General features: G+C 38.8%; 1 protein-coding gene and 1 pseudogene across 3 annotated transcripts in view; one reads left to right on the top strand and one right to left on the bottom strand.

The window, feature by feature from the left end:
* SBF2 (SET binding factor 2) overlaps positions 1–16,166 on the bottom strand; it is a 450,441-nt gene that overhangs the window by 400,160 nt on the left and 34,115 nt on the right. The gene's annotated exons all lie outside the window — the stretch shown is intronic.
* Positions 11,614–14,529, top strand: LOC116646384 (annotated as a pseudogene).

Genomic DNA, 16,166 nt, shown 5'->3' with positions numbered 1-16,166 from the left:
CAGGTAATCATGAAACATTTTTTTAAAAGCCATTTGAGAACCTTGACCATCACTAACACCAAGTGTATAGTTACACAAACTTCTTGCCTTTTGTGAAAACTGAGGAAATACTTCCATAGCAACTATCTTGCTAACATTTCTCTAGTTCTTCACAGTTCTTTGGTGACCATCACTGACAATACCCTAGAGAATTTTATTAATCCATGACAGGAAACCTGAATCATAACTACATCTAGATATTCACCACCCAACATGAGTATCAATAACCTTTTTAAGAATTATGATCCTCGGGACGCCTGGGTGGCTCAGTCGGTTAAGCGTCTGCCTTCGGCTCAGGTCATGATCCCAGGGTCCTGGGATCGAGTCCCGCATCGGGCTCCCTGCTCCGCGGGGAGCCTGCTTCTCCCTCTGCCTCTGTCTCTCTGTCTCTCATGAATAAATAAATAAAATCTTTAAAAAAAAAAAAAAGAATTATGATCCTCATATGACCAGAAAAGGTACAAAAGAAGAAATAAAAATAACCACGAACATTTGAAAAAAATGTTCAAATTAAGCAGTGTGACTTTCACTTCTAGTCATGTGAATTCAGTAATTTAGATCAACTATTCTAATGCAAACAATTAGAAAAGCTGAACAGAACATGAAAATCACCTGATTATAGGCATTAATTAAAGAGTCACCAAAACAGAAAAAAGAATTATGGGAAACAGATCCAGAAGGAGAAGGAACCCAAGAGATAAGAGCTGTATTTTGGGCCACTTTTCTCCTGTGCAACTCTGCAAATCTAGCTAACGATTTAGAAAATAAGCAGGGCTTTGACAGGCACATAATACAAAGAACAAAAACTGGAGTCCAAAGCCCACCAAGAAAAGGCATATAGTTAAATACCATGTGTTTAGAATCCATACCCTGAAGGGCTACTCCCAAGAAAGCCTAAAATAAACTGTCTTTGGGATTACAGCCTAGCCTCAAATCATCTCAGTACTTAAACTGGATTAAGGTGATACAGAATCACTAGTGCCCCTAGTCATCTGCCAGAAGCAAGCATAAATCTTTATACTTAAACCTTAAGCTATTTCTGTAACTTTTCTATTTACAATATCCAATACTCAATCAAACATGAGTAAGCATAAAAGGAAAGATTTTTTTTTTTTTTTAAAGCAACAATAGATTCCCCCACAGGGATCCAGAAAATAGTTATCAAAAACAGACTGCAAGGGGTGCCTGGATGGCTCAGTCAGTTAAGTGTCTGGCTCTTGATCTCAGCTTAGATCTTGATCTCAAGATTGTAAGTTCAAGCCCTACACTGGACTCCATGCTGGGCGTAGAGAAGGAAGGGGGGGGGGGGGGGGGGAGAAAGGGGGGGGCGGGGGGGCAGGGAGGGAGGGAGGGAAAAATACCCATGACTTATGCCCATGGATACACTTATACAAGAATGTTCCTAGCAGCTTTATTTATAATAGCCAAAAACTGTAAACAACCTAAATGTCCTTCAATAGATAAATGGATCAACAAACAGATATATCCATGCAACAGAACACAACTCAGCAATAAAAAGAAACTAATACACACAGTAACATGGATGGATCTCAAAATAATTATGCTAACTGAAAGAAGCCCCCCCAAAAGTACATGCTTTACATTTACATAAATTTCCAAAAATACAAGTAATCTGCAGTGACAGAAAGCAGATCAGTGGTTACTCAGGGATAGGGAGTAATAGCAGGGGAAAGAATAGGAGGCAAGGACTATAATGACACACGAAGAAACTTAAAGGAGTAGTGAATATGTTCATTATGTTGATTGTGGTGATGATTTTACCAGAATAAACATATCAAAACTCATCACATTGTACATTTTTAAAGATGTGCAGTTTATTTACATCAATTATGTCTCAATAAGCCCCCCAAAAATAGTAAATATGTTCAAGGAAATAAAAGGCAAAAGTGACAAAATCATCAAAGAACTTGAACTATTTTTTTTAAGATTTTATTTATTTGTCAGAGAGAGCACAAGCAGGGGGAGCAGCAGACAAAGGGAGAGGGAGAAGCAGGCTCCCCTCTGAGCAAGGAGCCCAATATGGTACTCAGTCCCAGGACCCTGGGATCATGACCTGAGCCAAAGGCAGATACTTAATTGACTGAGCCACCCAGGCATCCCAAACTTGAACTATTTTTTACAAAAGAATCAAATAAATAATCTAAAACTGGAGTATATAATTAACCAAAATTAAGAATTCCATGGGTGGGATTAACAGCAGCTCAGAATACAGGTCAGAGTGCTCGCTTCGGCAGCACATATACTAAAATTGGAAAGAAGAATACAGGTCAGAAGAAAATATGCAGAATAAAATACAAAGAGACAAAAGGATAAAATATAACAAAAACAAAAGGAAGGAAGGAAGAGACAGAGGGGGATATAGTGGGAAAGTGAAAAGTTCCAAAAGGAGAAAGAAAATGGGACAGAAGCCCATCATTATCATTATCAAAGTGATAATGGCTTAAAATTTTTGGAAACTGATTTAAAACATGATAGAGATTCAAGAAGCCCTATGAAACTCAAGTAAATAAGTACAAAGAAAATCATACTGTGTTCAAAGACAAAGACAAAGGAAAAAAAAAAATGCTGAAAGCAGCCGAAGGAAGGAAATCAAATAACCTTCATGGAAAAAAAAAAAAAAGACTGTCAGCTACCTCCAATTAAAAAAATAGACGCCAAAACACAATGGAAACACACCATCAAACTGCTGAATGATAATAACTGCCAACATAAAATTCTATTCCCTAAAAAATACCTTTCAAGCATGAATGTGAAATAAACACACTTTCAAACAAAAACAGAATTTTCAGAATTCCCACCCAGAAAACTCAGCATAATTATTCTGAGACTCTTTCATGTGGTTGTGCATACCAATAATTTGTTCCTTTTTATTGCTGAGTAGTATTCAACTATATGGATATACCTCAATTTGTTTATACATTCATCTGTTGATGGGCATTTGGGCTGGTCCTCTTTTGGGCTATTATAAGTAAAGTGTACTTTAGACAGAAGAAAAATTATGCCAGATGGAATCCTTGGAAAAGCAGGAAAGAAAAAAAAAAAGAGTAACAGAGAGAATAAATAATGTCATTAAATCTAAATGAATACTGACTATTCTACAGGGTTTAAATTTTTTTTTTTTTTAAGATTTTATTTATTTATTTGACAGAGAGAAAGCACAAGCAGGAAGAGTGACAGGCAGAGGGAGAGGGAGAAGCAGGCTCCCCGCTGAGCAGAAAGCCTGACACAGGGCTCGATCCCAGGACCCTGGGATCATGACCTGAGCCGAAGGCTGAGGCTTAACTGACTGAGCCACCCAGGTGCCCCAAGGTTTAAATTTTAAACATAATTAAACTACAGTAGCAGCGCACAAGTCAAGAGGGATAAGGTCTTCGCACCAGCAGGAAGAACATAAAGGTATCTATATTATTAACTTCTTATAATTCAGAGAAAGTTCAGTAGTAATTATAAAGAAATGTGAGACATTTCATTCTTAAATTCAACAAATATTTATTGAATGTGTGCTATGTATCAGGCACAAAACTATGTGCACTATGTATGTACAGTGGTAAACAGAATAAACTCCAAACAACTCAAAGCCTATCAATAGTAGAATGGATAAATGCATTTTGGTTTATTCATAAAATATAATACTAGAGAACACTAAAAACAGACCACAACTGCATACAACATAGATGAATCTCAAAACACAATATTGAGTGACAGAAGAAAGACACAAAAGACCACTTACTATACTCTTCCATAGTACAAACACAGGCAAGAATAATCCATGAAAATCAGAACAGTATATCTTTGGAGAGAAGGAAGGGTTCAGGATTGGAATTGAGCATAAAGAGGGCTTCCGGGACACTGGTAATGGTCTATTTCTTAAATTAAGTGGTGGTTACATGAATGTGTTCATTTTGAAGATTATTTACTGAGCTGTTTGCTTGCATACTTTTCTGTATGCATGCTATAATTTAATAAAAATTTTTCAAAAGATAGTATAGTCCACATTTACTGACATGGAAAACTTTAGAATATATTTCTGAGGAAATTAACTTCTGAGAAAAAGAAGAAACTACTGAACAGCAATTTTACCTCCTTTTTATAAAAATATATTGCATATATACATTATGCTCAAGAGGATTCTGAGAGGGTACACAACAAAATATCAATAATTATTTTATCTGACTGGCATAAATGTAGGTGGCGTTTTTCTCCCCATACAGGTCTGTTTTTTAAATTTACAACAAACAGGGCGCCTGGGTGGCTCAGTCGTTAAGCGTCTGCCTTTGGCTCAGGTCATGATCCCAGGGTCCTGGGATCGAGCCCCGCACTGGGCTCCCTGCTCGGCGGGAAGCCTGCTTCTCCCACTCCCACTCCCCCTGCTTGTGTTCCTGCTCTCGCTATCTCTGTCTCTGTCAAATAAATAAATAAAATCTTTAAAATAAATAAATAAATAAGTAAATAAATAAATAAATTTACAACAAACATGGAAATCTTACATAATAAATATATTTGATAAGTAATTATAAAAGAACAATAGGCCTTTTATCTTCTTTATTCTAAAAATAATTCTCCTTCAAACTGATGGTTGCCAGAGGAAAGGGGGGTAGGGTTGGACAAAATGAGTGAAGAGGAGAGGGAGGTAGAGGCCTCTAGTTATGGAATTAATAAGTTTTATGGAGTAAAAGGTACAGCTTAGGGAATATACTCAATTGTAAAAGTATTACATGGTGACAGATGGTAGCTACACTTGTGGTGAGCATAGTATAACCTATAAACTTGTTGAATCACTATGCTGTACATCTGAAACTAATGTAACATCCTATGTCAACTATACTCAAATAAAAATAAAAAATAGAGATAATTATACTTGAAATAAAAGATCAAAGCCAAATGGGAATAGAAAAGTTCTGCTTTCACTCTGACAATTTACAAATATAATACCACAGTCCAAACAGCAGGACTATTCTTTCTTTCTTTGTTGTTATTGCTACTAAAACCATTTTAAAAGCTTTTTATGTACTTAAACATTTCTCACAAGCTTCATTCCAAGCTTTGGCCTTCTCCACACTATTTTTACACTCTGGTGTCTCACTTTTATAGTCATCTCTGTTTATATGACTGTCTTTCCCCCCTTTTTTTTTTAAGATTTTATTTATTTATTAGAGAGAGAGAGAGCACAGGCTGGGCGTGGGAGGGGAGAGTCAGAGGGAGAAGCAGACTCCCTGCTGAGCAGGGAGCCTGATACAGGGCTCGATCCCAGGACCCTGGGATCATGAGCTGAGCTGAAGGCAGACACTAAACTGACTGAGCCACCCAGGCGCCCCTGTCCTTCCCTTTTCTATGTCCTTTCAATATCTGCACTCATCAGCATTCCCATCTTATTTTACCTTCTCTTCTTCTCACAGGCAATACCTCATCATTTTTTTTTTAAATGTTTTCTTTTCTTCAAAGAGCCAGACACTAGAAGATTAAAATTTCACCAATTCGGGGCGCCTGGGTGACTCAGTTGTTGAGCGTCTGCCTTCGGCTGGGGTCCTGATCCCAGGGTCCTGGGATGGAGCCCCGCATCGGGCTCCCTGCTCAGCGGGAAGCCTGTTTCTCCCTCTCCCACTCCCCCTGCTTGTGTTCCCTCTCACTGTCTCTCTCTGTCAAAAAATAAATAAAAACCTTTATAAAATAAAATAAAATAAAATAAAATTTCACCAATTCTACCATATCAAAACATCACATTCAGATGTCGCTCAGCTCTCCTTGTCACTAAGAGTACATAACTCTTTTATAGCTAACCATAAAACACTGCAAACCCCTTCAAGCAGTTACCCAATATTCAACACTTTATGTGCTTCATTTTGGGGTTTTCCCAACACTGCTTTGACCCAACCTTTAAACAGTAAAATAAAATGCACAAATATTTACCATAACAATTTGTAATTATTCAATTTTACATGTATTACATAAAATTTATAAAATGAGAGGAAAAAAACACATGTGATTCTACCACACTAACAACTTATTTTGGTATACTTCCACATTTCATTTATTTTCATTTGTATTTTGTTTCAGAACTGTAATTGTTCAGAACTGTAATTGTAATCAAACTGTATGTATGATTTTGGTATTTGGCTTTTTTTCCCAACTATACCATAATCATCTTTCCATGTGTCTATATGTCCCAACGTCACTTTTCATTATAATGATTTCACTGTTGCTAGAGATTATGGTTGTCTCCAATATTTAGCTACTATAAATAATGCTGCAATAAACATGGTCATATAGTAAGTTTTGCATATTTTATATTATATTCTCAGGTTAGATTCATAGTCTTCCCTAAGGTATCATGAAAAAGGTGGTACTTGACTCAAAAGATAGAATTTTGTTTTGTTTTGTTTTAAAGATTTTATTTATTTATTTGACAGAGACACAGAGAGAGGGGGAACACAAGCAGGGGGAGTGGGAGAGAGAGAAGCACACTTCCCGCCGAGCAGGGAGCCAGATGCAGGGCTCGATCCCAGGACCCTGGGATCATAACCTGAGCCGAAGGTAGACACTTAATGACTGAGCCACCCAGGCGCACCCCCCCTTTTTTTTTTAAACAGATATTTATTCTCTCACGATTCTGGACACTAGAAGTCTGGAATCAAGGTGTTGATTTCACCTTGCGTATTCCTAGCTTCTGGTGGAAGCATTAAACATCAATCCTTGGTTCTTTTTTTTTTTTTTTAAGGTTTTATTTATTTATTTGAGAGAGAAAGCGCATGCAAGCAGGGGGAGCTGCAGAGGGAGAAGGAGAAGCAGGCTCCCTGCTGATAAGGGAGCCCAATGCAGGGCTCAATCCCGGGATCACAACCGGAGCCAAAGGCAGACACTTAACCGACTGAGCTACCCAGGCACCCCAGGATAGAAGATTCTGAATAGAGAGGAGAAAGAACACACAAGACCCTGAATCTGAGCTCTGTGGAAAATAAAGAATGGCTCAGTTTGGCTGGTGCTTTGTATATCTCTATAAATGAAAACAATAAGAATAAAAATTGGAAATGGGTTGAAACAAGATAATGAAGGAAGTTTATTAAGTAGACAATGAAGCAGAGGACACCCGGCTGGCTCAGTTGGTAGAGCAGGCAACTCTTGATCTCAGGGTTGGGAGTTCAAGCCCCACACTGAGCATAGAGGTTACTTAAAAATAAAATCCTTGGGGCACCTGGGTGGCTCAGTTGGTTAAGCAACTGCCTTCAGCTCAGGTCATGATCCCAGGGTCCTGGGATCGAGCCCCGCATCGGGCTCCCTGCTCCTTGGGGAGCCTGCTTCTCCCTCCCCCTCTGCCTGCTGCTCCCTCTGCTTGTGCTCTCTCTCTCTGCGTCAAATAAATAAAATCTTTAAAAAAAATAAATAAATAAAATCCTTGAGGGGTGCCTGGGTGGTACAGTCAGTTAAGCATCTGCCTTCAGCTCAGGTCATGGTCCCAGGGTCCTGGGATCAAGCCCCACATCAGGCTCTGCATTCAGTTCTCTGCTCAGCCAGGAGTCTGCTTCTCCCTCTCCCTCTGTGATCTCTCTCGCTTTCGCTCTCTCTCAAATAAATAAATAAAATCTTTAAAATAAATAAATAAGGGGTGCCTGGGTGGCTCAGTCATTAAGCGTCTGCCTTCGGCTCAGGTCATGACCCTGGGGTCCTGGGATCAAGCCCCTCATCGGGCTCTCTCCTTGGCCGGAAGCCTGCTTCTCCCTCTCCCACTCCCCCTGCTTGTGTTCCCTCTCTCGGTGTCTCTCTCTGTCAAATAAATAAATAAAATCTTTAAAAATAAATACATAAAATAAAATAAATCAAATCAAATCCTTGAGGGGCACCTGGGTGGCTCAGTCAGTTAAGCATCCAACTCTTGATCTCAGCTCAGGTCTTGATCTCAGGGTCATGAGTTCAGCCCCCAGAGGGGGCTCCACTAATTTAAATAAACAAGTAAGTAAGTAAGTAAATAAATTAAATAAATAAAATCCTTTGGGGAAAAAAGGAGATAATGAAGGGTAACTAAAGTGTTTTTCTATTCTGAATAATGCATGGGTTAATGTAATTTATAGGTATTTCACAAAATTAATAAAAATCTTAAGTGACTCTGAATGTGTAAATAGTACTTGTAACATTTTTTATCTGGAGATCTATCTTAAATCATAAAATTATAAAATATTCTCTATACCAGAACTTTTGTTAACCTTCAATCTTTTTCAGAATTCCCCTTCCTATTCTGGTTTAATATCTACCAATCTTAGCCAACAGGTAGAGCTGAGAGCTTATAGAGAAAAGATACATAGCATCATCATTTTGTTATGACTACAATGGAAAAGGAAGAAAAACAGTATCAGCCCTAGCCAATAAAGCAAAGTAGACACATGTACACATTTTTCAGTTGTTTTCTTATTGTAAGAAATGTTATCTTAATTTTAAAAACACCTTTTTAAGGGGCACTTGGGTGGCTCAGTCGGTTGGGCATCTGACTATTGATTTCAGCTCAAGTCATGATCTCAGGTCTTGAGATGGAGCCCCAACTCGGGCTGTGCACTGGGCATGGGGCCTGCTTGGGATTTTCTCTCTCCTTCTCCCTTTGCCCTACCCCCAACCTGGCTCAGGCTCTAAAAAGAAAAGAAAAAGAAAACACCTTTTCAAGAGTTGATGTCTCATTTTATTTATTTTTAAAGATCTTATTTATTTATTTATTTGACAGAGAGAGAGCACAAGCAGGGGAAGCAGCAGGGAGAAGGAGAGGGAGAAGCAGGCTCCCCGCCAAGCAGAGAGCCCCACACGGGACTCCATCCCAGGACCCTGGGATCATGACCTGAGCAGAAGGCAGATGCTTAACTGACTGAGCCACCCAGGCGCCCCTGACATCTCATTTTAACGAAGTAAAAAACCTTGCAAAATAATTAACATCCAGCGAAATGTGAAATTTTAAAATGATTTTGCAGAAACTTGATTGGGTATTATAGTCAACAAGCAAATAAAATTACTAGAAGTTCTTTCTTTCTGTTTCAAAAGTTTTAAAATAAAGGAGAGGTGCTAGCAAAGAAACAATGATTTGCAATGCAAGCACAAAGCTGAAAGGCAGCCAGATAGACTTACCTGAATCAGCTCACCTCAGAACACTAAATCCTAAGCTATCACGAGGGATGACAAGAAGCTACCTGATTTACACTTCAGAACTCTAAACTAGCTCTGCAGTTGTCAGTACCAGATACTTCTAGAAATGAAATGTGAGTAGAACTGTTTAAATGCCTAGTTAAGCAGCAGTTAGACCTCCAGATACTCTCCATTCTCTATGCACCTGGGTGACTGTACTTGCTCCATCCCAGCAGAAGAATTGAGATTTACTATCAGGTAAAAATGTAAAAGAGAATAATTGGCCTATGGGAATACTTAGCATTTGAGAGCAGGAACATCAAACTGAAAAGAGAGGGAACTGTGTAAAAGTTTGCACAGTGAATTCTGCAACCTCAAATCTTCCTCTACCCACTCCCCAAATTCTGGCAACCAAATCTATACCTCCCAGCAGGAAATGGAAAGATCCTTCTCTGGGAAATCTGACAAACCAAAGGTAAAAATATATAAAAAAAGGGAAGTTATCAAACCCAATCCCAGCAAGATCACCCATTTTTAACCAATGGTGAAGCCAACAGTCCAAAACTTCACAATGACTACAAGATTAGGAGAAAGCTAAAGAAAGCCTCTAACATGGGAGATTAAAACTAAAACAAAGGTGGGGAGGGGAAGCTAGAAGAAAAAGACTTATTCAAGGAAACAAAAGCATTTTTTAATATCAGTAATATCTTTAGAGACGTAAGAGAAAATATTGCAACCATAAAAAACAAGAACCAAATGTTATGAAAAGGAGTATTAAGAGACAAAAAGAGCTGTTGAAATATTTTTAATGGCAGAAATGAAAAGGAGATGGAAGAAAAAGGGAAGAAACTAACAGAACAGTAAAAAGAATAACAACTACAACAAAAGCCAGGGACACCTGGGTGGCTCAGTTGGTTAAGCATCTGCCTTTGGCTCAAGTCATGATACCAGCGTCCTGGGATCAAGCCCCGCATGTGGCTTCCTGCTCAGTGGGAAATCTGCTTCTCCCTCTCCCTCTGCCCCTCCCCGCTGCTCATATTCTCTATCTTACTTGCAGGCTCGCTCTCTCTCTTTCTCTCTCCAAGTAAATAAATAAAATGTTAAAAAAAACAAACAAACAAAGAGATGAAAACAGGGCTTCCAAAAAGAGAAGAGAAACAGTGGAGAATGGAAGGACTTAAGTTCACAAGCTACCAGTTTAGAAGAGCCTACTGAAGGTCTAGAATAATGAATACAAAAAGACCCACTAAAAGGCATGAAGTTTCAAAAAACAGGAACACATGTAAGATCCCAAAAGCTCTGTGTGAGGGAAAAAAACACCACACAAAAGACTGGGAATCAGAGTAGCACTAGACCCTCCGCAATCCTGAAATCTAAAAAACAAGGGATCGATAACTTCAAACTTCTGAGGGAAAATTATTTCTGGTTAATCCAAATCATCAATCAAGAATAAAACATTTCAGACATGCAAGGCCTCAATAACATTACTTCCTTTGTACCCTCCCTTACTCAAGATGCCCCTGGAAGATACGCTTCAACAAAATTAAGGAAAAAAATAAGAGGTGAGATCCAAGAATAAAGAGATCAAACACACGGAAGAGAAAAAAAGGGAATCCTCAGAATGATGGGGGAAGATAAATTCCAGGATATCAGTGGTGCATCACAGAAAACAATCAATATAGATTAAAGCATCTCAAAAGGCCCAAGGAGAGAGATCTTCAAGAAGATAAGGCTGGTGGAGAGATTTTAGGTAAGTGTCAAAATTAGTTGAGTTTGAATTAATGATAAGCAATAGGAAACTAAGCAAAGAAACAACAACAAAAGATTATTAAGTTCATTTACATAGTCAAAATGAAAGCACTGAATACTGACTTCACCAAAACTACAGTGTAACAAGATAATGGGAAGATGCCAGGTGAGCGGGAAGTGTGTCTGAGCAGGCAAATATAATAGGTTAGGTGAAAGTCAATCCCCATTTTCATGACAAGAAATCAAGAAATAGAGTCAAATATTTTTAACCAAAAAAATAGTAATAAGATTTATTTACAGATATGGAGGTATATTAGTTAGGGTTAGGTTGGGCTGCAGGAGACCAAAACCTCAAGAGCTTAAAATGGAAATATTTTTTCTCTTTCACATAAATGAAGTAATTCTAGGACTGGTATGGAGAATCCATGATTATCCTTTCATTATACAATCTTTAATATATAGCTTTTACTTCCCAGTCCAAGATGGCGGCTCAAGTTCCAACTATAACACCCTTCTTTTTTTTTTTTTTTAAGATTTTATTCATTTATTTGTCAGAGAGACAGAGACAGTGCATATGCACAAGCAGGGGGTGTGGCAGGCAGAGGGAGAAGCAGACTCCCCACTGAGCAAGGAGCCCGCTGTGGGACTCCATCCCAGGACCCTGGGATCATGACCTGAGCCAAAGGCAGATTCTTTAACCAGCTGAACCATCCAGGTGTCCCTAACATCCACCTTCTAACCAGCAGGAAAGGTTAATGAAGGCTCTGCTCCTTACTCTTAAAAACACCTCCCAGAAGTCACATATGACTTACTGTTCAGTACTTAGTCATATCACCACAACTAGTTACAAGAAAACTGCAGCATGTCTATATTCCAGGTAGCAATGTACCCAGTTAAAAACCAGAGGTTCCACTTCTGAGGAAGGGGGACAACTAGCAGCCTCTGCCACAAGGAGTAAATATCCAAAGAATCAGCTTTAAAAGTTTCCAGAGTTGCCTCTGGGGATGAGAAAAACAAAAGGCGGTGACAGAGTACTGGAGAACAATACTGGGTTTTTTAATATGCTTCATAGAACTATTTGATTTTAAGCTATATGAATATATAACTTGATTTTTAAAAATTTTTAAAGAATGATGGGGAAAAAGTAAGTAGAAACAGAGCCACAACTTCTGTTTCTGAAAACTTGTCTTTTTTTTTCTTCTCAGGGGGGTGCAACAGATAGAGGTAAGAACTGTATAAAATCAAAAGTAAGCCCTGTCAGTACAGTAGTGCCCAATCTTTAAGGCAGTGATTTTAGCTGCTTAGAATATTTTTTTTTTTAGGCAACACAGGCTCAGGACAGGCCTGGCGGGCAGTGGAACGGAGGGCAAGTCGGAATGTGCTCAGCTGGACGCCACGGCTGCACAGCCATGAACCTGCAGTGGCCGCAGAAGCGCACTCAGCAGTAGCTGGACCAGCAACCCTATCAAGGTGCTCTATTCTGTGCAGAAAAGTAGCTTCAGTCTCTCATGAGAACCCCAGGACATTTATTGGTTGTCTCAGCATCTACCTGACAGCGCAGTATCACAAAGCAGCTCATACACTTCGGTCACAAAAACTGGACAAACCATATGCAGCATGTCTCTACCTTGTAGCTACATGCCATTATGCTGCAAGAAGGCATCAGCAGGCTCTTGATGTTCTTGATATGGAGGAGCCAATCAACAAAAGGTTATTTGAGAAATACCTGATGAAAGTGGCTTTAAAGACCCCTCCAATGACTGGGAAATGTCACGGTCCTCGAAAAGAGTTCCATTTATCTCTTAGGAGGGAAAATCTCAGATGCCCTGGATAACCGCACCCTAGCAACCTATACTTACAAAGACATTTTGAAACTCCACGCCTACTGTTTTGAAGCATTTGATCTTTTAATGTCACACTACATGTTGACAGCTCAAGAAGAAAATGAACTTCCTGAGTCATTACCTCTTAGCATGCTCTGTACTGAAGAACAGGAATTGCTATGCTTTCTGTTTGAGAACAAATTTAAAAGTATAATAATCCTAGTGAAACTGTCTTCCCTGATTATGTAGATGGTTTGCAAGAAAATCTGGATATGACAGTGTCTTTAACTGAGAGACATTATTATAACTGTGATTTTAAAATGTGCTACAAACCAGAGGGCTGGATGGCTCAGTTAGTTAAACATCCGACTCGAATTCCATTCAGGTTATTATCTCAGTGTTGTGAGATGGAGCCCCAGGCAGGGTTCCCCCATGGCATGGAGCCTGCTTAATTAAGATTGTATCTCTCCCTTTCCCCTCCGTGAGCATGCTCTCTGAATGAAAGAAAGAAAGAAAGAAAGAAAGAAAGAAAGAAAGAAAGAAAGAAGAAAGAAAGAATAGCGCTGCAAGCTTACTTTTGTAGTACGGTAAAAGATCCTTTCCATGCAAACTGTTTACCTGTACATACAGGGACACTTGTGGAACTGAATAAAGCAAATGGACTTTTCTCTTTCTCATTAATTTGTGTGCAATCCAATTGCACTCCCATCAGTTTGCAGCGGGATGCTATTATCTCATGCTTGGTCATAAAAATGAACATGCCAGAGGTATCTCAGCAAAGTAACAACACTTGAGAAGACATACAGCCTCCATGGGTAGCATATAGGCAGTTGTTTGCAGTTGAGAGTGAGCATGACCAGGCTGTGGCTGCTTCATAGGAATGCAGGTGATGAAAGGCTCATTTCCAGTGCTCTACACTGGATTATAATATGGATTGACCAATAATTCAAAATTGGCTAAAAGATTCTTTGGCCAAGCCCTAAGCTTTGCACAACTAAGCATTGCACTGGAACATCCTTTTGTTATACACAAGGTTGGTATGCTTGCATATCAGAATGAAGAATGGAAAATAGCAGAAAAATGGTTTCTTGATGCTTTGGAAAAAATTTAAGCAATTGGGAACAAGGTAACAGTTGACAAATGGGAACCTTTATTGAACAATTTGGGACACGTCCACAAGAAGTTTAAAAAGTCTGCCAAGGCACTGGATTATCACCATCAGGCACTGGTGTTAATTCTTCAGAACTCATCCACCTATTCTGCCATAGGATATATCCACAGTCTGATGGGCAACACTGAAAATGCTGTTATTTCCACAAAGCCCTTAGTTTTAAGCAATATTTTCTGTTACAGTGCTTGGTTATTGCATTGAAATGTAAATTGGTGATTCTGAAGCTTATATTGGAGCAGACATTAAAAATAAATTAAAATGTTATGACTTTGATGTGCATCAATGAAGACACTAAAAAACGCTATTTCACCTCTATGGGATTTCAGGGAATTTGAAGTAGAAAAACAGATTGCAGAGGAAAGGGGTTTGCACTACTGGAAACCTCAAGGAAAACTCCAGATTCCAGACCTTCCTTGGAAGAAACCTTTGAAACTGAAATGAATGAAAGTGACATAATGTTAGAGACATCTATGTCAGACCACAGTAGATGATTCCAAACAGGTCTCAATTTCATTTTGTCTTGGGGTAAGTCAGTGTTTCCTCACATCCTTGTCATGTCCTAGAATTTCCCATTTCTTATTTTTTTTTAAAGATTTTATTTATTTATTTGACACAGAGAGAGAGAGAGAGAGAGAGTGCACAAGCAGGGGGGAGTGGCTGGCAGAAGGAGAGGGAGAAGCAGGCTCCTCGCTGAGCAGGGAGCCCCACGTGGGGCTCAATCCCAGCACGCTGGGATCATGACCTGAGCCAAAGGCAGATGCTTAACTGACTGAGCCACCCAAGCACCCCGAATTTCTCATTTCTTAACAGGAATCCAGACTACACCTTTACATTTAAGAATGGAGACCTGCCCTAAGAGACTGGATTATACACACCTTTGCAACAGATATTTTCTGATCCTACAAAGTAATTATACATAGAAGAATAAAGAATGTAAACTGCCAAAAAAAATTTTTTTTTCTTTTTTTAAAGCTTCTTTTTGTTCTGGTTGTGTTCCTGATTCTACAGAGAAACAGAAAGTTACAACAAAGAATCTCTAAATCACAGAATCTACCAATACTTAAATATTAATCTATCAATATTAAGAGCACAGTGATTACTTTGGGGGCAGTCTGAAACTGTTTTTGCTAAAGGGCACTTTTTCCCACAAAAGGTAAGAATTACTATTGACCTAAGATATTACTAACAGTGAATCATAGTATAATTTAATTTATCGATACTTTAAGATAATTCATAAATCAAGATTCTCCAACAACGACAAAAAAGCATTTGGTCTTTTGCCCCCTTATCAGGCTGAGTCTGGATGAAAAGCCTAGGAAAGCACTGCATTAAAAAAAAAAAACAACAAATCTACCCGTTTGTCAAATTCTTTAGAGGAACTGGTTATAAATATTTGAAATATAAATAAAAGAGAGAAAAAACAAATACACTGTAGCAAAAGTAGACAAGTTAATGTCACATCTATGAAGATATATTATCCCCACAACATTCCTTTTTCATAAACAAAAAAGAAGAATGCTGAATAATATTAGACTTTCCTACTTAAGCTGCATCAATATTTTAATGTTTACTTAGATTGATATTATTTCCTCTCATTTTTCAGATTTATTGCTATCTCTAACCATTTCTAAATGCTGTGAACAATGACCAATTTTGTTAAAAAGCTGCTTTTCTGGGGGGAAAAAAAAAGTTTGACTAATCCAAATTACAGAAAGAAAACTCTGGCCCATGAAATTGAGAGAATTATCTAAGATCATACATAACTAATGGGTAGCAGAGCCATAAACCTGGGTCTCTTCACTCTAATACTGGGGCAACTATGTCAAAAAAGGGAAGCACAACCTCTATTACATTCCCTGGTCAGTAATACCACAAGCAAATCCCTGTTCCTCCCACCCAGCTAATCGATTAATCCCATTTACATCAATGAAGTGCATTATTATGCTTTACTTAAAGGATGTAGGTGGTAGTATTAAGCCATTTGGGCTCTTTCCAATTGCCAGAACTATATGCCAGATTCACTTAAATTACTTCACAACCAGAGTTTAGTGCAAGAATATGTGGGGTAGTGTAGAAGCACAAAAAGACTCCACAATTAGGCCTCACTGAAAACTGGAACACTGATCAGAATAAAATAAAACTGGTATCCAGGGGTGCCTGGGTGGCTCAGTCAGTTAAGCATCTGCCTTTGGCTTGGGTCATAATCTCGGGGTCCTGGGTCAGGCTCCCTGCTTCAGCTCCTATGAACCAAGCCCTTGGATTTCTAG

This window comes from Phoca vitulina, unplaced genomic scaffold (genome assembly GCF_004348235.1).
Source record: "Phoca vitulina isolate PV1807 unplaced genomic scaffold, GSC_HSeal_1.0 scaffold36, whole genome shotgun sequence".
Taxonomy (NCBI): Eukaryota; Metazoa; Chordata; class Mammalia; order Carnivora; family Phocidae; genus Phoca; species Phoca vitulina.
The sequence above is the reverse complement of the archived record's forward strand: the minus strand, read 5'-3'. Positions and strand labels throughout refer to the sequence as shown.